Raw genomic sequence first — 26,675 nt, forward strand, 5'->3', positions numbered from 1 at the left:
GAATTCTCTTGTGATACAAGAAATTGTCTGCAATGCAGGAGATGTGTGTTTGATCCCTGGCTCGGGGAGATGTCCTGGAGTAGGAAACAAACAACCCACTCCAATAGTCTTGCCCAAGAGATTCCATAGACAGAGGATCCTGGAAAGGTTATAATCTTTGGGGTTGCCGAGAGTCACAGAGAGATATCACAGAGAGTTGTGTTGCAGGGAACACAACTGGGTGACTGAGCACATTTAATATGTAAAGAAAAATGTAAATCATTAAAATGGAGCTTAGAAAGACAACTTTACTAAATGATTTTTTATGCCCCGCCCCGCCCCCGCCTTGAGGAACACCTTTAAAAAGTGATCAGATTCTAGTTCCATGCAATGAAATTTGGGAAGTAATGAATGAGCTCAAAGGGTAAAGTTTTTCTGACATATGAGGATATATTCAGTCGAACAATGACTGAATTAATCTCTAACTGCATATAGGGATTGCACTTTAATTTCAGGAGGAAACAAAAGTGAAGGGAACTCAGCTATAACGTCACAAGTTATTTGTCCCTGGAAATGTGTACACAGTCAGAAATCAAGTACAGAATGCAAGATTCAAGTGCCAAGAACACCAGAAATGGTGCCCTATATGACAGAGGCCAAAGATGGAGATTCAAATTTTGGAATGAAGCCATGACACCAGATCCAAAGATAAGGAACAGAGACACATTGCCAAGAATAGTTGAAAAGAACTGTGTTTTGTTGCCAGTGATGCTACCTTGCAAGGCTGAAGTTATCCAAAGATTGTGGTGGAATGGGCAAGGGTCAGAATCAGAGGGCCTTAATCATAGTCAGTGTAGCCCCAACCAAGTCTAGTATCAGATCACTTTAATGTAAGAAGCAAAGCAGATGTCTATTCTTTAAAACCTGTCTATTTTAGGTTGAGTTGTCTAGGAGACATACTCTGACCTAGAGATCTGTGTGCAGAGAATTTACTGGGGAGTGTTCTCAGGACCCAGGCCTGTGGGGGGAATGAAGAGCATAGTACTGAGATGAGAGAGAAGTTATACCCAAGCCCCTCTTCCTTCTCAGAGATAAACAGAGGCCTCAGCTAATTCTAGAGCCCTCCAATAACTCAAATATTGATATGGCCCTTCAGAATTTCCCCATCTTCAGACACAGGGTCAGTCTTTTAGACCAGTTTTTGGAGCAGGCTGCTGGCAGAAAGAGATGTGACATCGGGGAAGTGGCTATTTTTGCCTGAGGCTAATTCTTAGAAATCAGTTCAGCTATGACTGTGAACCACCCAGCAACTGGTTAAATGAGTGCCTCATTCTGGAAGGAAGTATCTGCGTGGTTCATCAGTGTACCCACTAGACTTGGTCACAGAATGGAAACTAAGTCTCAGGGAAGAAGACTATCCTTTTTTTTTTTTTTTTCAAGCTGGCTTTTTTTTTTTTTTTCCATTTATTTTTATTAGTTGGATGCTAATTACAATATTGTAAAGACTATCATTTTAACATTTTTTGACTTTTGAGAGTCCCTTGGACTGCAAGGAAATCCAACCAGTCCATCCTAAAGGAGATCAGTCCTGGGTGTTTATTGAAAAGACTGATGCTGAAACTAAAATTGCAGTACTCTGGCCACCTCATGTGAAGGGTTGACTCATTGGAAAAGACCCTGATGCTGGGAGGGATTGGGGGCAGGAGGAGAAGGGGACGACAGAAGATGAGATGGCTGGATGGCATCACCGACTCGATGGACATGAGTTTGAGTAAACTCCGAGAGTTGGTGATGGACAGGGAGGCCTGGCGTGCTGCGATCCATGGGATCGTAAAGAGTCAGACATGACTGAGTGACTGAACTGAACTGAACTGAACCATCAAATACAGAGAAGTCAACACAGGTTAAATCTCTTATTCTAAGGAAGAAACTCAAGTTTTCTGTGCTCACTTGTCTCCGCTTCCTTGTTCTAATTTAAAAAGTAAATTTTTCTCCCATCTAATTTATATGATATGCACATAATTTTTCAAAATAAAAAAAATTGAGTCAATGTCAGAAAATTAATACCTTTTCATAAACGTACTACCTGTAGCTATTAGTATAATTACATATACCTTAGGCTATAACTATGAAATTATTACCCAAATATAGCAAGGAGATTTGATGTTCAAGAAGTTAAAAATTAAATAGTTATAAAGTAAAACTGAATTGGTAATAGATAAAATTATAAATTGATTATAAACACTTAGAGTGAAGTATCGGCTTTCCTGGTGGCTGAAAAAGTAAAGAATCTGCTTACAATGCAAGAGCCGCAGGAGAGAGAAGTTTCATCCCTGGGTTGGGACGATCCCCTGGAGGCAAAAATGGCAACCCACTTCAGTATTCTCGTCTGGAGAATCCCATGGACAGAGAAGCCTGGAGGGCCACAGAACATGGGGTCTCAAAGAGTCGGACACAACTGAAGCGACAGCCCATATGCAGGCGCAGTGAAGTATAATGGAAGAGTTAATATTGAGAAAACCAGTGGGTTAAAGCCAAAAGCTATAGGTTCTAGGATCTTTTAATGCATCTTTTCGATGCAATAGCATCTTTTCATGCAGTAACATTGACAAATCAATGTTATTTGGTAAGGTTCAGCTTTTCATCTGAAATTAGCCCAACAACACTTGCATAAGGATCATTGTTGCAGGTTTTATTTTTACAAAGTGGTTAATAAAGAACAAAGAATATTAATATTAATAAAATTTTTATTGAAGATACTGTGTCCCAGGGTTTTTCATGTATGTTCTCATCAAATATCATTTTAACACTGAGGAAATAGAGAACATAGGTTAAATCTAGAATAACAGTTAAGAGTGTGAGGTTAAAGTCAGAGCGTCAGGTTCAAGCCTTGGTTCTGTTCTCTTGTTTTGTGATCAAGAGTAAGTGATGTAGATTTCCTGTGTGCAAGTTTCCAACTCTGCGGAATCAAAGTCATAATGCCATCTACCAGGATTGCTTGGGTATTAAAGGGGGTCATGTGAGCAAATGCCTTGAACAGTGACTGTCAACTATGGGATCAACAAATATTAGTAAATATAAGTTTGAACAAAATGTTACTTGGGAATTCCTTGGCAATCTGGTGGTTAGGACTCTATGCTTTCTCTGCTGGGGCTGTGGGTTAATACCTGGTAAGGAAACTAAGATCCTGTGAGTCATGCAGCACAGCCAAAACAATAGATTAAAAAATAACCAAATAATCAAATAAATAGAAAATGTGGCTTATTTAATGTTACAAGATCATAAAGCTAAAAGATTAAGAAAGTGGAAGCTCAATTACAGAATCTGCATGCCTAGAACATTCTAAACATCATGCATTATTATTAAATACAAAGGGTTCATGAAGAAGACTAAAGCAAGAAAAGTCTATAACCTTGAAGGCAGATCCCTGACCTCTTAAAATATATTACACTGTGCTGGTAATTGCCATGGGTTCTCCATTTATCCATCCTGAAATCTTAATATGTGACCTCACTTTGTGAATCTATATTATGGAAATATTATTAAGACCTAGCTTATACTTAAGAATTAGTTAAATGAGAAACCACATGCAAAGTTCTATTCATAGCTATTGATTAATAAAAGCAATCACTCATTATTATGAGCTGTTTTCTTATTTTGGGCAAGGCATTGGTTCCAGGGCAACAACTGGAAGGCTTTGCAGGTTAGTTTCATGCATGTGTGCTAAGCTGCTTGTCATGTCCAACTCTTCGCGACCCCGTGCATTGTAGCCCAACAGGCTCCTCTGTCCATGGGATTTTCCAGGCAAGAATACTGAAGTGGGTGCCATGCCCTCCTCTATGGTTGATTATCAAAGAGGACAGAGAATTGATCATTGTATCTCTTTATAAGTTTGTGCAGGGATTTTTTGTTTGCTTGTTTTTTTCATTGATTCTCACAGCAACAGTGTGAACTAACTCTTTGCCATTTTGGTTGATCAAGGATGGTTAAATAGTCTCATATGGTCCAAATTAATCTAAAACTCCATTGCAGTTAAGGAAATAGTCTGAATAGATTTAAACAGCCTGTGTACACTCACATTTTCAATGAGTGGCAGAAGCATGAACTACGCAGTTTTGACTGTTCCAAATGCATATTCTTTCCATTTTCTTTCAACAACACTCGTAACACCTTCATTTCAGGAAGCATAACAGTTGTGAGCTTTCTTTGTTCCAGATATATCTGAGAGAAACATACAAAGCCTCAACAAACAATAATTACTGAAAAATAGTCTTTCTTCCAGTTTAAATGTAATAACCTACAATTATTCCATTCCTGTTTTTCTAGCCTCAATGCACTTGAGATTGACACTTTATGCTCACAAGTTAAACTATCATTTGACAGCTTATTGAACATTCAAAGAAAGGCTGAGGCAAAGTCTGAACTTTGCCTTCTCACAACACCTCTCAGAGTACTAAGAAGTGGAAGCTCTGTTGTTTGCTTCCGCTACATCCCCAAACAACTATTCCTGAGATGAGTTGGAATTTCTCAGCCTAAATTGTGCAAGCTACTGTGCTGAACATCATATTGTTTGTGGGAAAATCTCTCACCTTTATGATCTTCATTTCTGCCTAATCGACTAAGACAAGAATAGCATGCTGGGCCTAAGGGGAAAATTTTCCATTGTTACTGAAAAGATAAATGCTAGGAAGCAAAATGAACCAGGCTCATTACAACCTTAAAAAAAAAATCAAAAAATGGCAAATTGGTCTTCTGAAATGATATAAGAGCATTGACATTTTTAATACTTTTCCCTTTCAATTGTGGCATTTTACATCAAGGTTTTTATAACATGCAATACAAACACTTACAGATGTTTGAAATACTGTGTGATGCTTAATATTTTTAACTATGTCTCCCCTGGAATCTGTACTGTTCAAGAAAGGCAGCTATTTTTTAACCAATGCTGACTAAAAGTGAACAGAATGATCGCATTTAAAGAAGCATGGCAGTCATTTATTTACTTTGTTTTCAATCTGTATAATAATGGCTCTAATGTCACTTGATGAACTGTGAAAATGTCCCAATTTTTAAGAATCGGTAAAGGCAGGCAGCTTATGTGGTGCTTCAAATATCTGATGAGCTGTTAGATGACAGAGCTGAAGGGAAGATTGATTCTTTTTTTTTTTTCCAGAACCACATACAGTCTACAATAATAAGTCAATTTCTTGCTAGTGACTCATTTAGGGAAGCAATTTCTAAACATATTTTCATTAGCTGCAATGAGCATTCTCAAGGTTTCACATCTTAGGCATCAACTTGATGGGCTGCTAATTCACTAATTGAGATGGGTATTTTATGAGTAGCAAAGCACTGTAGTTACGGATCATCAAGTGTGAATCCTACATAGATAAAATCTATTATTCACAGGAGTCCTATGCACTTGACTTATGCATTTGCAGGAGAGGCTGAACTTAAAACTGAGTGGAGAAAAAGAATCCACATTTAGACTCTAATTTCATAAAGAATATACATAAGGCTGTTGGCTCAGAGCATGACCTAACTGTGATGCTTATAGGTGCCAAAGTGAAAGTGAAAGTGCAGTCGCTCAGTTGTGTTTGACTCTTTGCCACCCCATGGACTGTAGCCTACCAAGCTCCTCCGTCCATGGGATTTTCCAGGCAAGAGTACTGGAGTGGGTTGCCATTTCCTTATAGGCACCAAGCCTGACACAAATGTTGAAGGACATCGGCCTTATCTTCTGAGAGTGGAATGATAATACGTGCTCAAGACACTAGGAGTTAATGGTGAGCTTCATATCACTCAAAGATATCTTGAGAACTGGTTCATCAACATAAAAAATAGATGAATATATGTATTAATACATACAATAATGTAGAAAATCTCACATTAAAATATTGGATAGAAGTTGAGAGTCTAAATGATGCATAAAACTCAAAGTTAATCTTAACAGTTATGGTTAACACATCCAGGAAAATGAGTTCAAAACTGTCCACCTCCTACCATCACTTTTCTTCATTTGCAGTGACAACAGAATAGATACTCTAAGAAAATGAACTCTCAAGAGTAAAGTGTTTTGGCTCATATTCCAGTCTGGGCCATTATACTGGTGATTGGGCCTAGATAGGAGTTGGCACCAAAGTTTCTGTAAAATTCCTAGTCCTTTATATTTTCTGTACCCAAGAGAAGCAAAGAGATCTCTCCAGAAAGTGGTAGCTCTCCTGTTGGATTCTTTTGACACCATGGTCTGTAGTCCCACCAGGTTCCCCCATCTATGGAATTCTCCAGGCAAGAATACTGGAGTGGGTAGCCATGTCCTTCTCCAGGGGATCTTCCTGACCTAGAGATTGAACCCGGGTCTCCTGCGCTGCAGGCAGATTCTTTACCATCTGAGCCACCATGAAAGCCCCTAGTAAAAAAAGGAAGAGGACATCAAAAGGAAATATTAGAAATCCCTTAGTAAGTTGCCCTCACTCTGTCCTTGATCTCCATATTGATGCTTCATTGAAGTCTAGTGGAAGAACGTTCATTACCTCATTAGAGAATCCACTCAAATTTTTGTGGTGATGGTTTAGTCTCTACATGATGTCCAACTCTTGCGAACCCAATTTTTTCACTCTTGTTTTTTTTTTCTTTTGGCTGTGCCCAATAGCACATGGGATCTTAGTTCCCTGACCGGGGACTAAACCTGCACCCTCTGCATTGGAAGCTCATAATCTTAACCACTGGACTGTCAGGGAAATCCCTTCCCAACTTCCAGCAGCACTTTAATTCCAAACTTTCTCTCTGCAACCATCATCTATTAGTTATACATCTTCTCTGTAGAGACTCTATCAAAAAAAAAAAAAAAAAAAAAAGAAGTTAAATATTTCTTTATTAGGATGACTTTCCTAGTATGTACAGAGATCTTTAAGACAGCTTTCTTCTTCAAGTTAAATATCTCCAGTTCTCTCAACTGTTCCTCACACAACTTTGTGATAATTTACATCTATTTTGTCTGCCTTTGTGCCATATTCTGTTCTGATGTTACAGAATTTTGGTTGTTTGCCAAATATTCCACTGTTGTTCATAAAGTCTTGCCTTTAGGATGCAAAATTCATAGCTAAGATCTACTGACCCTATAGTGCAAAGTTACTGCAGGAATGCAGAGAAGATGTTTGTTATTGAAGGACTTTCTGTAACTCTGGTTTGTAGTTTGAAAAAGTAGTAAGTATATGGCAATGATAAAAATAATACCAACAATGATAATAGTATAGACAATGTTTACCAACCATTTATTCTGAGTTTGCACTAGGCAGATTGGGGTTATAGTTAATTAATTTAATTTGCACTGTAATTCTATATTTTCCCCATTTTATGAATGCAAAGACTAGGGTTTAGAAAGGTTGACTACCTTGCCAAAGATTAGTCTGTTGTAATTGTCAGAACTGAGATCAGAAAGCAAGTCTATCTGAACCTAAACTATTGTTCAGTGTTTCTTCCACTACTCACACACTCACTATTCACATGTACACACTCTCACTGCCCCCCACCCTAAACAGACACATATTTACCCCAAAACAAAATATACCCTTGTTGACCATTTAACTTCTGAAGGCAGCCTGGTTTCATGAGCACTGCTTCTGTCAATGGAAAGCAAGCAGTGCCTCCAAGTGAGCTATGCTACCAGCTCAGTTTTAACATGGTGCATGACAAAATGCGACCTGTGTTCAGGCCTTTGCAACTCCATGATTTTAGATACAGGATGAACTGGATTTACTGAACTGGTGGTTTTGAATCCTAACTCTACAGTCTATTAACTGTGTTTTTAGGCAAGTTACTTAACACCCATGGAAACACAGTGGCTTTGACTGTCAACTAGGTTATCACAGGTTCATTGATGGAGATTGTCATTAAATGAGAAAAAATAAGACAGTATTTGATACAGGGTCAAAACCAGAATTGATTGTTCAATAACTGTGAACTCTGATCTATATTGCTGGTAGACTCTGTCACTTGGCGTATTAAAAAAATATGCTTATTTTCTTCTTTGTCTACATAACTTAGTATTGAGGAATCTGAGGCTTTCCTTTCTCCATCAATCTGTGTCTCCTTGCAGAGTCTGCCAAGGATCTGCGGTTATAGAACCTGACCTCATCTTTCTCCCAGCCACACTCACTGTCCAGCTTCACTCAATATGAGCTCAGCTTCTCACCAGCAAGCCTTGTGGTGTATGAGCCCCTATCAAGCAGGTATATACTGGGCTAATCTCAGTATCTATCACCCCAAAATAGTCAGAATTCATTCTGAAGAGGAAGAAAGAGTGGGATCTAGACTGGCTGAGGGAAATAAATGAGGAAATCATGGAGACAAATATTGTTGTGCTGGGAAACCTGGGAGGAGTACATAAGACATTCCTGGAAAGTATGAGGAAAAAAATAGGCACCTACACTATGGATTTTATGAAAGCAATAGTAAGTGAAAGTGAAAGGATTAGTCATTCAGTCATGCCTGACTCTTTGTGACCCCCATCAACTGTAGCCTGGCAAGCTCCTCTGTCCATGGGATTCTCCAGGCAAGAATACTGGAGTGGGTTGCCATTCCCTTCTCCAGGGGATCTTGCTGGCCCAGGGATCAAACCCAGGTCTCCCACATTACAAGTAGATTCTTTACTGTCTGAGTGACTAGGAAAAGTTGGGGTGGAAAGGTTGGGGGGAATATGTTACACATTCTGGAAAGAAAGAGAAAAAAATAGAGACACCTACACTGTGGTTTTTATTAAAGCAATAGTAAGTGCTAGTCAAATAGACTAAAGTGATAAAGTGTAATTTTGTCTGCTCAGAACCTCAAGGTCACTAAATTTGAATGAGAGCAACTTTACAATGTGTCAGAAATCAAAGAGAAGACCAAATACACATTTATTTTTTTTTCCCCCTCATTGTTTCACCATTCTTATCAAACACACTGCACACTGGTACCTGCTCAGTCTTTTATCCAGCTTCCAGCTGGTAGCTGACCTTTTCTTAAGTTATCAAGGACTGCTTGAACATTCTTGAAAAAATCTAGGTCATTTAGATGTGTGGTCTGCTTTTATGAGAAAAAAATACAGGAAGAGATAAATCTTATAATTTTAAAGATTACAAAAATGCCTTTCCTTACACTCTCAACAAGCTCTATGAACATGTGTCTTTTGAAGTAAAACAGAAATGGAAAACTAAGGAAGACACTGCTTCATTTTATCTCAGTCATTTATCATGTTTACTCAGTATTTACTATGTTTCAGGAATTGTGGTAGGCATCCCAATAAGACCTAGGCAGTTGCAAATATTTCAGAGAGAGGGAGAAAATTTGTTGTTGTTTAGTTGCTAAATCATGTCCAGCTCTTTTGTGACCCCATGGACTGTAGCCCACCTGGCTCCTCTGTCCATGGGATTTCCCAGGCAAGAATACTGGAGTGAGTTGCCATCTCCTTCTCCAAAGGATCTTCCCCACCCAGAGATCAAACCCTCTTCTCCTGCATTGTCAGAGTGTTATTTACTACTGAGCCACTTCTGTTGCAATAAATTTTATGATTTTGGTCTTCTCAAGCTGGTTTGAAGAAAAGAAGCTCTCTGAAAATGCTAAAAGGGGCAAAGAGGGAAGATTCACAGACAACTGCCTATGTGAACTAGAATAAAAAATTAAGAATGACTTTGGCTTACAGCATATGGACAATTTTGGAGCTAGCATTATTTCTTATAATTATTACTAAAAGGGTCTATTTTCATATGAGTGTATTTAATTTGCATACTTGGTTGTTTGAAGACCTCTAAGCTTAATGGGGGAGCCTGGTGGGCTGCCGTCTATGGGATCACACAGGGTCGGACACAATTGAAGCGATTTAACAGCAGCAGCAGCAAGCTTAACAAGGGCTTCCTTGATAGCTCAGTTGGCAAAGAATCTGCCTGCAATGCAAGAGACCCCAGTTAGATCTCTGGGTTGGGAAGATCCCCTGGAGAAGGGAAAGGCTACCCACTCCAGTACTCTGGCCTGGAGAATTCTGTGAACTATCCATGGGGTTGCAAAGAGTTGGACACAACTGAGCACTTCACTTCAAGGTTAACAATTCCCTTCTTACAAAAATTTCCTTCCAAAAGGCCATTGAAAATATAAACAGTTTGCATTTACCACGTATGTGTGTGTGCTCAGTCCCTCAGTTGTGTCTGACTCTTAGCGGTCTCATGGACTCTAGCTCACTAGGTTCCTCTGACCATGGGATTTCACAGGCGAGAATACTGGTCTGAGTTGTCGTTTCCTACTTCTGGAAATTTTCTCAACCCAGGAATCAAATTGCATCCCTGTGTCTCCTGCATTGGCAGGTGGATTCTTTACCATGGTGCCACTTGGGAAGCTCCTTGCATTTACCATAGTATTTCATTTTTTGAGGCAAAAACTATTGTAAGTTTGGGAAGATAACAATAGACAGGGTATATAAGAAAACCCCTATCTATTTTTTTTCTATTGCTTCTAACTCTACTACTTCTCAAGTATGAATAAACTCCATCTCTCTAGGAAATAATTTAAGAATTAAAGGATGACTTTAAACTTTTCCAGTGGTGCAAAAATCACATCAACGCAATGTTATTTCTGATCACCACTAAAAAAAGAATAAGTTGTCATCCCACTCTACAAATCACATCTATTTATGCATCCCTCATACAAATCCGAAAGCATATTCTGTCATCATGTTTTCACTAAATAAGAATGTACTGAACAGCTAAGGGGAAAGACAACTGCTGTCAAAATGGACATTGTATGGTGCTCTGCTTTATGGTACAAGATGGATTTCAAAAGTGTAGACTTCAGTTGGAACTCCTTTTTCTTTCAGTTGAAGCCCCTGAGGGGCCATATCAGCATGCAGAAATAATGTTGCTTTCTCCTGTTTACATGTTTTTCACTCACCATTTGGGATCTCTCACTATATAGCAGCTAAATTATGAATTACTTAGCTAGCAAAATACGGTGTTTGTAGTCTTGACTCTGCCCATCACACTGACTGCGTCTCATCTTATTCTTTCCATCACTTTCAAAGCTCGGGACACATGGGCAGAGTCCTAGGATGAGTCAAACCATCTTTTACCTGATGGTCCTTGTGCATGTTGTTTTGTATGTTTGAAATACTCTTCCTCTGGAACCTCATATAGGTGACTTTCATTTTTATTTCCTCATGTTAATTTCACCTCATCTGAAAAAATCTTGACCTTTTGAAGTAGGTCCCAGCTCCTTTCTCTGTCGTGTCTCACTGGTCCATCATAGCAGAAACATTTGTAATGACAATTCCACATGACTGTTGGGGCAACACAAATACCTTGATAACAGTCCACAACACCCACTGTTCTATTCGCCTCATTTTCAAGTTGTCATCTCCTTAAACATCCTTATTAAGAACAGAATGCACGTTTTTGGTTCTAGAGTTGTAAAAGAAAGCATACAAGTGCTTACTATTTTGTCCTGGATGTTTGGGTTTTGATATCTCTGCCAATATGAAATAGCAACATCAGTCTCCTTTTGTCTCTTATGACATACTTATTGAGCCATTATCCTTATCCTTTGCTTGAACTTACAAAAAGTTCTTTGAACTTTTTGAACTAACAAAAAGTTCTTACAAAAGGAAGAGGAAATCATGAAAAACTCACCATCGTGATTTACTTTCCAAGCATTTCTTATGGAGATATTTATGAAAGCACCAACAAATAAATAAATGAACACTCCTTCTTCTAATATTAAATTAAAAAATATATGGTTGATTCATGTCAATGTATGACAAAAACCACTACAATATTGTAAAGTAATTAGCTTCCAACTAATAAAAATAAATGGAAAAAAAATATCAGTGATATATTGATAACTTTATGGGAAAACACAATAAATAATTTAATAAAGTAAAGGTTCAGTGAAAGTCTTGAAGTGGACAAAATTTTGGACAAAATAATTGGTTATCGTATTCAAACAGTTCTTTTAATAAAACATCTGAGTATAGGTAGTTAAATAGGTCAGCTGTGCCACTGTGCGGCATGTGGGACCTTATTTCCCTGACTAGGGATTGAACCCAAGTCCTTGGCAGTGAGAGTGCTGTGTCAGAAGCACTGGATGACCAGAATATTTCCTGTAAGTTGTTGTAGAGCACAGAAAGTCATTTACCAATTCATTTTCCTAAATTAGGATAGCTCTGATATCAAAGTTAGTAAAAGATCACACATACATGACTGCAAAGTAAACAGTGAAAGTGTTAGTCACTCAGTCATATCTGACTCTTTTGCGACCCCATGGACTGTAGCCTACCAGACTCCTCTGTCCATGGGATTCTCCAGGCAAGAATACTGGAGTGGGTTGCCATTCCCTCCTCCAGTAGATCTTCCTGACCCAGGGACTGAACCTGGGTCTCCTGCATGGCAGGCAGATTCTTTACCATCTGGACCACTAGGGAAGCTCCTCAAATATAAGTAGACATACACAACTACAAGATGTCCACAACTACAAGTCAGGCTCAAAGCCAGTCATATAAAGGCACCCAAAAGCCAGCAGTAAGTTAGATAATTATCTTCTATGGGTTTGCTTCTGCATCTGTAAATTCCAGATGGTAATATTTACCAGTCAGAAGTAGCTATAAAAAAATACCTGCAATAAAATTTGCACTCTATAATTGAAAAAGAATTTGACCTGCATTAACTTATGACCTGTGCTTAAGGCTGTGTGTGTAGCAATGTCCACTCAGTCTGGAAAGGCAGGGTTACCTTCAGACAAGACAGCTGACCTTTTCCATTAAATCACCCCTGTGTCCAGATGGGCTGAGAGTGAGAGTTCCTTGACACAAATTTTCATTCTGTTGTTTCCTTTGTTTAAGAGTAAAGGAAGGTAAATATCTTTGATGCATGAAAGTGCATCTGTCAAGGAGGGGAGGGAGTTAGACTTGCACCAGGGCTTATCTTTTTCTAGTTATGCACCTAAAAGTTCTTTGCCCACAAATGTCCTCTTGCTTGCAAAAGCAACCTACAGCATGGCGTGTAAAATTATGTTCTTCTTAACCTGACTTCATAGTTCATTTCTAAATCAAGCCCAAGCTCATTGTGAAAGGAAAACAGTCAAGGTGAGAGGTTCTGAAAACAAATGTGAACGGTGTCTTTCTTTATCCTCTGGCCTTTCCTGAAGTCGAGATGGTAGTTTTAGGGCTTTTATTATACCACTCATCATCAGGAAGTTCTGGATGCTAAATTATTTTATGAAAGTCCCTGGGTTATATTCCTATGTAATATGTCACTTTAATAGCCTCTCCTAGCTTTCACAAAAGTAGTTTTTAGCATTTGCCTTTTCATTTATTTATTTTCGTGGGAGGGAAGGGAGTGGGTGTAGATTGCATAATAGATGATACATGAACATTATTAAGCACAAAGAAAAGGCAACAAAGGTATTGTTGACAAAGAAAATGCATGCATACGTTTATGAAAAACATTGCTGCAAGAGAAATGAATGTTAGGAATTCCCCTCAACTTTCTCTATGGTCTTCTTTTGTTCACAGTGGGAGGACAGAAGGCAAAAAACAACTTTATGGTGTATCAACCATGTTACATGCCAGTCAACTCTCTCGCATTAGATACATATATACATATATATATATATATATATATAATTTATCTATTTATTCATTCAGTCATTCATTTATTTTGGCTGTACTGTGTTTTCACTGCTGTGTGAACTCTTCTCTAGTTTCAGTGAGCAGGACGACTCTCTAGGTGTGGTGTCCGGGCTTCTCATTGCAGTGGCTTCTCTTGCTGTGAAGCAGGAGTTCTGGAGCGTAGGCTCTATAGCTGTGGTGCACGGCCTTAGCTGCCCCAGGCATGTGGAATATTCCCGGTTCAATTCAGTTCACTCAGTCATGTCCGACTCTTTGCGACCCTATGAACCACAGCACGCCAGGCCTCCCTGTTCATCACCAACTCCCAGAGTCCACCCAAACCCATGTCCATCGAGTCGGTGATGCCATCCAACCATCTCATCCTCTGTCATCCCCTTCTCCTCCTGCCCTCAATCTTTCCCAGCATCAGGGTCTTTTCAAACAAGTCAGCTCTTTGCATCAGGTGGCCAAAGTATTGGAGTTTCAGGACCAGGAATCAAACCCTTGTCTCCTGCATCAGCAAATGGACTCTTAACCATTGAGCAAATGCAGAAGCCATTACATATATATATATACTTTAATATTTATTTATTTATTCATTTTTGGTTGCACTGAGTCTTTGCTGCACACACGGGCTTTCTCTACTTGCTGCTCTTCCCCGTGGCGCTGTTGCAGAGGAGAAGCCAATTGTGACTCCATGTTGGAACTTCTTCTTTGATTTGCTTTTAGTTGCTTTTGTTATTATAATCTTACAGAACGGTCTGCCTCAGAGAGGTCTGCCCTTCTGTCTGGCTGCTAAACTAAAGTGCCTTTGTTCAGAACCCTGTCCACCTGAAGATGGAAGGAAGGAAGAAATGAACACATCTCCTGCCTGAGGCTTGCCATTCTAGAAGATGCTTTGCAAGATGTATGGCCTTTTTACTTTGTTTCCTCACATCCCCATCTCTGATCTATGAAAGAACCTAGCATCTAGACTAGAGTAAGACGGTTATTTTGAGGTGCTAGGCAGCCATCCTCTTGATCAGCTGGCTCCCCAAATAAAGGCTCTTCCTTGCCTCCATCCCTAGTTTCTCAGATCCATTGGCCCGTCGTGGGGCAAGCAGTGCAAGCTTGGACTCGGTAACAGAGTGAGTGTTTCTCTTGTTGCAGAGCATGGGCTCTAGACCTGCAGACATCAGTAGTTGCAGAGTGCAGGTGATGCAGGTTCAATCCCTGCTCTGGGAGGATCCCAAATGCCACGGGACAATTAAGCCCATGTGCCACAACTACTGAACCAGCATTCCAGAGTCCATGAGTGGCACTCTAGCATTTTAAAGATGTGACTTCTATTAAGCCTTTCAAAAATGCTGTGAAGTTGTATCATTATCTATAGTTACAGATGCTTGTATTGTGTCCATGAAAGAGTAAACAATACACCTATTTGTTGGAGGAGGTCATTGAAGGGATGTGATGGCTAGTGACCCATGAGTCAGACGTGGGCAATCAGAGGCTTCCCACCCCCTCCTCAGCCTTGGAATGTACATTCCACCCACCATTCCCATTGTCAGAGCCTTTTCAGGGATGCAGACTTGGAAAAGTGAACAGTAAGGTATGGGTGAGAGGATCTGAATTGAATATGTGACTGAAGTCTGTTAAGAATAATTAGCCGCTAAGTTGTATCTGACCCTTTGGGACCCCGTGGACTGTCGCCCACCAGTCTCCTCCCTCTTCCAAGGGATTCTCCAGGCAAGAATACTGGAGTGGGTTACCATTTCCTTCTCCAAGGGATCTTCCCAACCCAGGGGTTGAACCTAGGTCTACCGCATTGCTGGCAGACTCTTACCTGCCTGAGTCACTGGGGAAGCCTAGGGAAGTCAGTTAAGGCCTCTATATAAATTTGAAGGTTCTCTTGGGCAGGTGTGAGACCTCCTCATCTTGCTGCCACCTAAGATAAGTCTTGTCTTGTATGTAAGTTCCCTTGCTTGTTAAATCGCCACCTACCAGTCTAGACTGACCTGACTCTTTGGTGTCTCCTTCCCCTCTGTGTATGACACCCGTCTCAAATATCACCCAGGAAACTCTTGAGGTTGCAACCTAACACAACTTATATTCTCAAATCTGTGCAGTGCTATAATGTACTATTAATCATTTTCTTCGCCTGGGGGCATGGTTCTATCCCACTTCGAATTCCTGAAGCAATCCTGACAGTTTAAAAATATCCATGTAGACTTGCCTTTCCAACTATCTTCCCCTATTGCTACCCAGGAAGCAAGCTTCATTACTGAAATTCCAGGGGGGTCCACATACTTCTAGATGGAGACCGCAGGAGACACCAGCACCAGGGTGGTGAGCATTGAAAAAAGTTTAATTCTCATCCAAAGTAAAAAAAAAAATCCAACAAGGGAATCAAAATTTACCCTCAAACCAGAGTCACGAGAAGCAGATTTTAAATCTAAGATCAGAAGTGGAAAAAAAAAAAACAAAGAAAGGTGAATAAAAGCAAGTAAGAGTGATTGCATAAACACCATGGACTATTATTTAGATCTTACTTTTGTCCTTCATAAAGACGATGTAGCTCTCTCAATTTTCAAAGCTTAAAAACTGGAAAGGGTCATTTAGCCTTGACAGATACAGTGAATATGGGGACATCAGCTTGCCCCAGGACTTCAGGTTTTTCCTCACTCCTGTGGTAATACCCCAGCCTTGAATACTAGAATGGAGCCTCAGTTTTCTGACTCATCCATAGATTCCTGTAGGGCACAGATGCCCTTCTCTGTAGCTTGACACTCTACATTAGGATTCTGACAAGTACTATCTCAGAGGTGCACAGCATAAGCCTATCAGCAACATTTGATTTTCAGATTCATATTAATTTTTCCAGCCAGTTCTAAAAATGGATTTAGCTCCACCATCCACTTATCTGAAATTTATTTAAATCAATAGGCCAAAAATATCTTGAAAAATGTCTGAGATATTGTAATACTTGCCCACTTCCCACAAAACGCAGCTGGCTGAGGCTGAGTTCTAACTGACCCCTTCATAAAGTGTATGCGTGCAAACTCCATGACATCACTGTCCTTCTCACTCACTTTGCAACAACTTTTCTGCACCACTCATTTGCTCTAGCTGCCTGACCGCTACGAGAATTTGATTTATTGATTCCTCTTTCAGGGGCATACCTTGCCTCTGGCTTTTATGCACACAGACCACTCGGAATCATGCCGTCACCGCACCCTGACTTTGAGGACTCTTAAAGTATGCGCACGTCTGCTGCTCCATCCCACCTAGTGGACTGGGAATCACTTTATAAACCATTATCTGCAATATGCCAGGTTCGCTGCACCAACTAAGCTTCCTGACACCCTTCAAAATGCTCATTGTGTCTCATCCATGCCATCAACTCCTCTGAAGGCGTTCCTTGTCCTTGATCACCTCCGTTTATTTCCACCCTGACTGGCTGGTGTAAAGTCTCACTCTGAGGGTCCTCCTGCAGTCTCTTCTCAACCACACTATCAGAAGATTTAATCTGTTGTCTACTCTTAAAAACAAAACCAAAAAAAAAATGTACTGATACTCAGACAAAATTATGAAGGTGAGCCAGAAATTGCAATGACTAATTCATTGATCCCACATTTTATTAAATTCTTTGACTGGCAGACAGGAAACCCTTTCTTTTGTTTAGTTCAGTTCAGTCACTTAGTCGTGTCTGACTCTTTGTGGCCCCATGGACTGCAGCACACCAGGCCTCCCTGTCCATCACCAACTCCCGGAGTTTACTCAAACTCATGTCCATTGAGTCCGTGATGCCATCGAAACATCTCATCCTCAGTCGTCCCCTTTTCCTCCCACCTTCAATCTTTCCCAGCATCAGGGTCTTTTCAAATGAGCCAGCTCTTCGCATCAGGTGGCCAAAGTACTGGAGTTTCAGCTTCAACATCAGTCCTTCTAACGAACACTCAGGACTGATCTTCAGGATTGACTGGTTGGATCTCCTTGCAGTCCAAGGGACTCTCAAGAGTCTTCTCCAACACCACAGTTCAAAGGCATCAGCTGTTCAGTGCTCAGCTTTCTTTATGGTCCAACTCTCACATCCATACATGACCACTGATAAAACCATAGCTTTAACTATATGGACCTTTGTTGGCAAAGGTTTTGTTCAAGTCCCCCAGTTATATCCCTTTGAAAATCCTGACAGTCAAACAGAGAGGCAGACATTCAAACACAGAGAAATCATTCATTTGCCAAAGGTATTAGGGTATCTGTTGTTCCCTGTTAAAATTAAACTGCAATATGCAACAAATATTAACTATCTAATATAAATAAACTTTTATTTAAGTCAAGTTCATGAATGATAGCTTATCCAACCCTCAAAATCCCCACATTAATCCTTTCTGACATCTTTCCTAGCACTTATTTTATTAAACAAAATTTTTCTCAAGTTTTCCACTTAATGATGGGAAGTGTATATCTCACATAGTAGGTCCTCAGTAAATTCTTGTCCAGAAAATTAATGCCTGTAAACAGGATTACCATGTAATCATGCTATATTCAATATCAAGGAGGCTAAATAAATAGCCACATAAGGATTCTGTCTTTTTTTTTTTTTCCCAGATCTGACACATCCATTCCACAGTTCTTGAAAATACTGGCCATAAATAAGTCACAGATGCATCTTTGGTCCACCACTGCAAAGTTCCTGGGTAAATATAGTTGTGAATTGACCTAATGTGTGTGTAGTTGATGTATGGGCTTCCCAGATGGTGCTAGTCATAAAGAACACACCTGCCAATGCGGAGACGGAAGAGATGAGGGTTCAATCTCTGGATTGGGAAAATCCCCTAGAGTAGGCAATGGCAACCCACTCCAGTATTCTTGCCTGGAAAAATTCCATGGACAGAGGAGCCTGGCAGGCTATAGTCCATGGGGCCACAAAGAGTTGAAAATGGTTGAGTACCAACTTTCCTTATGTGTAGCTGAGGTGTCAGGTTGGAGATGGGTTATCATTCATGAAGATCGAACATATACCCTAAATCAATAATTACTACATACTTCTTTTATAGGATGAATATATATTCTGCTCAGTAACTAAAAGTGGAAGTAAAAATGACCTCTCTATCACTCACTATTCACCTAATCAAATAATGTACACTCCCTATAAGACCAGTTTAGTGTCTGTGGGTTTAGTGAGCTCAGTTCTTATAGGGGAAATATTTACATCTGGTAACACTGTAGAAGCCCTATTGAACTTTAAGATATGGCCATCACTTGATTATTCTAGGCTCCTCATGCCAAAAGACTAATATGCAAGGGAGGGTCCCATCATACAGCTAGGAGTAATGGGCCCCAATTATGAAGATGTTGACTTTCTCCAACATCCTGACAAATGAAAGAATATATCATAGCTGGCACTCCAGCAATAGAGGCATTCTTATGATCAGTTGTAATGATAAATGGCCAAAGTCTGAAATAGGCATTGATTGAATTGAAAGTCTCTCAATTGTGTCCAACTCTTTGCAACCCCATGGACTATACAGTCCATGGATTTCTCCAGGCCAGAATACTGGAGTGGGTAGCTTTTCCCTTCTCCAGGGGAATCTTCCCAACCCAGGAATCAAACTCAGGTTTCCTGCTTTGTAGGCATATTCTTTACCAGCTGAACCAAAAGGGAAGCCCAAGAATACTGGAGTGGGTAGCCTATCCCTTCTCCAGCAGATCTTCCTGACCCAGGAATCAAGCCAGGGTCTCCTGCATTGAAGGCAGATTCTTTACCAACTGAGCTATAAGGGAAGCATGATAGCCAAGAATTCAACCTCCTCAAGGTTCAAGGTCTGCGTTGCCCCACCAAGCCAGTCATCCAGAACAACAGAGGTGCTCACTGAGCCGGTAGAATATATGGCAGAGGAAATAAAGGATGGGTATCAGTTACAATCTCAAGATCAACATCAGCATCAAGACCCTTAGTCTGTCCTTCTACCCTCCACTCTTATAATTTCCCATGATAGAATACCAATCAGAATCTTGGAGATGCTAATTTACATACGAGATAAATGTACTGTAAGAAGCAAATGAATATGAGCGCTACAATACCTATGTATGCCTAGTTTCTAGGGAAGCAAAACACCTTTTGCGGGGCACGGGGATGAGGGCTGATATCATTGCAGTAATATCTGAGTTTTATTTAACATTGTGTGGAAAAATAAAGGAGCAGGAGCAGCATAATAATAATCTTACAGGTCTCCAGGTTTCTTGGTGTCCTGAAATTCCAAACTGAACTCTTACTTAGAAAGAACTAAATAATGGGTCTTGCTTAGCCTAAAAAAAGGTCATGACTCGTGAATTTTGGCATTTGCTAAATGAGCTCTTCCTCAATTTCTTCATCAATAAAATAATAAATTGGATTTATAAAATCTCTAAAAATCTTACCAGTGCTATATTTTTATAATTCTAATAAAATCACCAAGAATTGGAGGTTGCTCTAAGATCTGAAGAAGAAAATAGATTACATATGTCTCTATATGCCTTGTCAAATCAGCTTTTATATTAGTTGCTATTTATTAAGTTTGTGACAGTGAATGATTCCAAAGAATCACTGAATCTGTTTCATATTTGCTTCTAAACCATCCAACAAGATTATTTTGCTACTAAAACCCTTATGCTCTCTAATTATTACAGGTAGATTATTTGCTATAGTCTTACCATCTTCCCCTAAGCCCTGTCATTTGTAAATCAGTCACTGTCTACTTTTTTTCAAATGTATTTTTGGATAAATTAAAGCTGGAAACAATCAATTCTATATTATTATAAGTGAAAGATGTCAACATGTTTTTTTTTTTTTCTTGTGGATCAGTAACATCTGTGATACAAAGTGTGATGATTTTGCCATCAAAATGACAGCTAGTTGGCAATGAATGACATTACTGTCATGTCATTTAGACAAGAAATGGTCCATTTTGTCAAACTGGAAGAAGAGAATGGTGACCCCTTGATGTCCATCACATGGGTATCATTTTCTGTTCAAACTGCCATTTATTTCAGATCTTCTCTTCCAAAGTCAGGAGCATGGAAAAAGTTATAGCTGACCACCATCCCTCACGTGCATGCATGCCACGTTGTTTCAGTCACGTCCGACTCTTTGCAACCCCGTGGACTATAGCCCGCCAGGCTCCTCTGTTCATGGAATTTCCCAGGCAAGAATACTGGAGTGGGTTACCATGCCCTCCTCCAGGGATCTTCCCAACCCAGGGATCAAACCTCTGCCTCCTGCAGCTCCGGCACTGCAGACGGACTCCTTACCGCTGAGCCACTGGGGAAGCCCATCCCCCACATAGCAGGTTGATCTGGGGAGGGGGAAACCTGACTTTAGATAGCTCTCCTGCTCCTGTAGAATCTGCTCAGACATCTTGAAAATGTCATTCAAACGGAAGTTGGGTGTTCCAACTCTGCCAAAACAAAGGCTCCAAATTTAGGTTTTCCCTCCTTGTAACACCAACTGCTGCCTGCAGTTGTTTTGGCTTTGAACATCTTTGGCCTCACGTGCTTGACTTCATCTATAGTAGCACAATGTGCTTGGTGGAAGAATTGCCATTCTTGCTTCCAACAGTGACCCTTTTCTCAGGCATGCATTTAAGCTCCAATTACTCTGAGCCATCACCCCTCCATAAATAGTTCTTACCTCTTTGCTCACTCTCCACCTCCAGTTATTTCAAAAGTTGTACCACAAGATTATACCCTTGGCTGCACTATCTAGATGGGGTTACATATGAAGCACACTTTTCTTTCTTTCCATTTGTTGAAAACCTTGGCTACTGTCTCCATCATCTTTTCCCCCACTACTATGTGTATCACAATTTGGACTTGCTGATACACAAATAGATAATTCATACATCCCCAGGCTTCTCAATGTTTTTACCTTTTCCATTTTTTCCCCCTGCTTCTACTGTCTCACATGGATCTATCTCACATCTAGAGCTTACACCATGAATAAGGGCACTCTCTCATACCGTACGTAATTTCACAGTTCTCACTCTACCATCCCAGTTCACCTATTTCACAATGCCCATCATGGCAATTTTTTATCTCTTCAAATACATGAACTCTAATCCTTTCTTTGAGTAAAGCAGGGCTGTGATCCATGTGATCAATTTGGTTAGTTTCTGTGGTTGTGGTTTTCATTCTGTCCTCAGATGGATAAGGATAAGAAGCTTGCGGAAGCTTCCTGATGGGAGGGGCTGGCTGTGGTGGGGGGAATCTGGGTCATGTTCTGATGGGTGAGGCCATGCTCAGTAAATCTTTAATCCAATTTTCTACTGGTAAGTGGGGCTTTGTTCCCTCCACGTTGTTTGGCCTGAGGCCAAACTATGGTAGGGGTAATGGTGGTAACCTCCTTCAGAAGGGCACTGCTGTATTTAGGGACCCTGACCCTGTAGCAAGCCACTGTCAACCCACGCCTCTGCCCAAGATTCCTGGACACTCACAGGCACGTCTGGCTCAGTATCTTGTCTAACTCAATGAAACTCAAGTTCAGTTCAGTTCAGTCACTCATTCGTGTCCAACTTTTTGCGACCCCATGAACCGCAGCCCACCAGGCCTCCCTGTCCATCAACTCCTGGAGTCCACCCAAACCCATGTCCATTGAGTTGGTAATGCCATCCAACCATCTCATCCTCTGTCATCCCCTTCTCCTCCTGCCCTCAATCTTTCCCTGTTAGTCCTTGTCTAAATCAATGAAACTATGGGAAAGATTGAAGGCAGGAGGAGAAGGTGACACAGAGGATGAGATGGTTGGATGGCATCACTGACTTGATGGGCATGAGTTTGAGCAAGGTCTGGAAGTTGAGGACTGACAGGGAAGTCTGGCATGCTGCAGTCCATGGGGTCTCAAAGAACCAGACATGACTGAGCTACTGAACTGAACTCAACCATTTCTTTACTATAAATCAATTCCTCCTTCTTTCTTTCCCTCCCTAGCCAGTATACATTCTAGTGTAATTAACTCTTTACAAATATCCTCTGTTTCTTTTCCCTCTTCTTCTTTTATAAATTAAAGGAGCTAACTTTCCTCATCCAAGACTTCTCACCATGTCAAATGTCATGATTCTTTTGATTATCCTCAGATAGTACATTTTTTAAGGCTTTTTTCCAACTATATGATCATGGATACATTTTTTTAATGTATATGAGCTTGATTTCCTTGCATTCACAAACTGGCAATCATGTTATTCTTTAGTATTCCTATGAAAATTAAAGAAACTAAATGAAAAAGAAATGGCATGGAAATAGATATGTCAGTTCCCATTTTGAGTATAAAAAAATGTTTATTAAATACTTCAGATTTCTATATTTGTGTGACCATGTTTCTGGACTTTCTTTTGCTTTCCTTTTGCTTTGGCTTTTCATTCTTTGCTTTTGCCTTGAAATTCTAAATCTTGAGTCATATCCCAGGCTTTGACAGTTAGTTATGCATGTCAACTTGACTAGGCTACAGTGCCAAGTTGTTTGGTCAAGCATCAGTCTAAATGTGGCTATGATTTTCTTTGAAGGTGCCTAACATCTAAATCAATAGACTGCGATTATAGAGGATTTGCTTACGAAAAGTGGGTGGGCCTCTTCCAAATAACTGAAAATCTTAAAAAACAAAGACAGACTTCCTAAAGAAGTCTGGCTCAGTGAGGCTGAAACATAGAGAACAAACTTGAGTTTCCAACCTGCTGACCTGCCCTGTGAATTTGAGATTTGTCTGCCCCTAGAATTGCATAAGTCAGTGTTGTTTTTGTGTTTTAAGTGAAGAATAAATGCTTTACAATGTTGTGTTGATTGTTGATTTCTGCCATACATCATGAATCAGTCATAACTATATATATACATGCATATATATATATATGTATATACATCTTCCCTCCCTCCCGAGCCTCCCTCCCATCTCCCCCTCATCCTTCCCCACCCCCAGGCCATCACAGAGTTCCAGATTGGACTCCCTGTGTTACGTAGCAGCCAAGTGGTACTAGTGGTAAAGAATCTGCCTGCCAATGCAGGAGACGCAAGAGATGCAGCTTCAATCCCTGGGTCGGGAAGATACCTTGGAGTAAGAAATGACAACCCACTCCACTATTCTTGCTTGGACAATTTCATGGACAGGGTAGCCTGGCAAGCTACGGTCCATGGGGCCGCGGAGAGTCGGCCGTGATTGAGTGACTGACACTCCCACGAGGTATCACGTTACACAAGACAGTGTATACATGTCATTGCTAGTTACCCAACTCCACCCGCTCTCATTCCTCCCCATGTCCAAAGTCTGTTCTCCATGTCTCTGTCTCCATTCCTTCCTTGCAGATAGGTTCATCAGTACCATTTCTATAGATTCCATATATATGCTTTAATATACTGAGTCAGTGTCTTAAAATCAATCTCTTTCTTGTTTTTCTCTCCTTCTCTCTTTTTCTATATCTATCTCTATCTATGTATTTTATGTTCTCTGGAGAAACTAGACTAATTCTCAAAGGCAAAAGATATAACAGGACCTGAGCTTGATTTCCTTCAGGACGTGAAGGCCATGATAGTCTGTCTTATCAGGTTACTGGTCCTAGTATAAAAAGCATAGCATATTCCAAGGTCGGTCTGATGGTGGAGCAGAGGTTTCTGATATTCTCAGACTGGCAGTGAGACAGCATACAGTAAGTGAACTGAGCTATCAAAATGTTACAAACATATCAGTAAGGAAAAGGAAGAATGACTAACAAAGAAGTGAGTATTAAGATGCATAATTCAGCTAGAAAAGAGAAGAGATTGATGATTACAAAATATTATAGTAGAGATGTCTAGAATAATTGGCAAAAATATCCCTGTAAAGGTGAGACTCAGTAGGACCATATTTGTATATTTCATCAGATTTTCAATCAGCTTTTGTTTAAGACAGCACCAAAATTTCCTAAAGTCTAATTAGTTTGAAAATTAATGACATTGCCATAAATTATATATTGCAATTCATTGTAATAGGTAGTTTATTGGTTTCCTATAATAGTTCATTAAAAATTGCATTACACTCCTTGATCTGTTAATATCAGGGTCAAGTTTATATGTATATTTTATCTAAGGAAAATTCCAATTCTGTTGCAGCCAAGAAAATAATAAAAATTTAATTAAAGTCTCAGAAGTTTTCAAATAACTTTTAGACAGATAATATTATACTATTTTAAGCAATAACAAGGCAAATGATTTGGGGTTCTGAATTTGAGTATCTGCAAAGACAATTAATACCATATGCAAAAAAAAAAAAAAAATGAAGACAGTTTTCTCAGAGGAAAAGCTGCTCAGTATTTAAAATGAAGAAACCCTCACAACTGTCCTGGAATTAAGATATTTTTCTACTGAGCCATGGATACAGTCAAGCTTAGAAATAAGAAATGTTGTTTGTAGGAAATAGCAAAATAAAGTGTTAAAATATTAAATATGCATAAATACTGCAGAACCTCACTTCTAAATGTATTTACATGTTATTGTATTATAGCTGAACATTTATACTGAAATTTTTTCTCTCAAACTTCATTAACAAAAATTGCTGCTCTGCTTTGAGGATACAATGTGATTATAGATGTGAAGTCATTATGTAAGTTATAAAGTTTGGATGATGGCAGCGAAATAAAGAGGGAAAAGAAAATATTGAAAGGTAAATGGATCCCAATAAACATTTTAAAGAACACATTAACAGCAAATTTACAGGATAAACATGCCAAAATGAACTTGAATACATCAAGTGTGGGAGAGAGTATATAGGGAACGTGTTACTCATATTCACTGCTGGTGAGTCTAAATCCATACAAATAACAGCAAGGCTTTTATTTTGACCCAATAATATTATCTCTTAGTGTCTGCTTAGGGATATAGTCACATCTCTGCAAGAATCACATGCAAAGGTATTCATTTAGGTATGATGGTAAGTATGCAAAAACTGGAAACAATGTAAGATTCTGTCACTGGGGAAATAGCTAAATAAACTGTATTCTATCAAGAGTATATATGTTTGGAATAAAGTAACACTTTAAATGATGAGGTAGGTTTACATACACAGACATGCATAAATCTCTGAAAATAATTTCTAGGAAAAACTAAAAGTGATAAAGGTGCCCAGTTATAAATACATACAATATGCATACATATGTATATAGATAAACTATAATAGCAATACTATCTCGGTCAGTTCTGGGTGCTATAACAAATTGTCATAAACCAGATAGCTTAAATAACAAATACTTGTTTCTCACAATTCTGGAGGCTAGAAGTCCAAGATTAAGATTTGTATATGATTTTTCCTGGTTCTTGGGTTCTTATCGTGTCCTCACACAGCAGAAGGAACAAGAGCGCTCTCTGGGGTCTCTTTTAGACAGGCCACGAGGACCCCACTCTCATGACCTAATCACCTCCTGATGCCAACACATTGGAAAGTTAAGATTTCAACATATGAATTTTGAGGGGAGGGGATACACAAGCATTTAGTCCACAATAAACACCTGTATTTCTAACACACACTTGCACACGCGAGTGTGTTTGTGTGTATGTGTATGTGTTTGCAATAATGAGGTAGAGTGATTGCTAATAATGGTTATCTCTGAGGTTAGGGATTGTATTAATATTTTTAACACACATCCAGAGTCTGAGAAGCAAGACAGGGTCAAGGTGATCATGGCAGGTTGGGTTCTTTGGAAGTATATACTGAAACAGAATTTGGGCTCCAAAGTTTGTAGAAATCCTCAACCAACCCATCAGGGTGTTCTGCAGTGTGGTTGACACCTCTGAATCATCCTGTCTTGGGCTGTATTCCTGGGGCCATCCTCAGTCACTGGACACGGGTCAACTTAACAAAGCATGTGACCTCAGCTGAGCCAGCTCTTAATAGAGAATTTAACCTTAATGTTTGTAGTTTTTTAAAGGCGAATGCTTTCATATGATGTAAGCAGTAAGAAAATACAATAGCATTTTCAAAATCAGCGTATGGAGAATGATATGTATGTGTATGGTCTAATAAAAATTACTATTGTGATAGTAAACTATCACAAACTATAGTGATAGCAATAGCTATCTCTGTAGACTGGAA

The sequence above is a fragment of the Cervus canadensis genome, chromosome 26 (genome assembly GCF_019320065.1).
Source record: "Cervus canadensis isolate Bull #8, Minnesota chromosome 26, ASM1932006v1, whole genome shotgun sequence".
Lineage (NCBI taxonomy): Eukaryota > Metazoa > Chordata > Mammalia > Artiodactyla > Cervidae > Cervus > Cervus canadensis.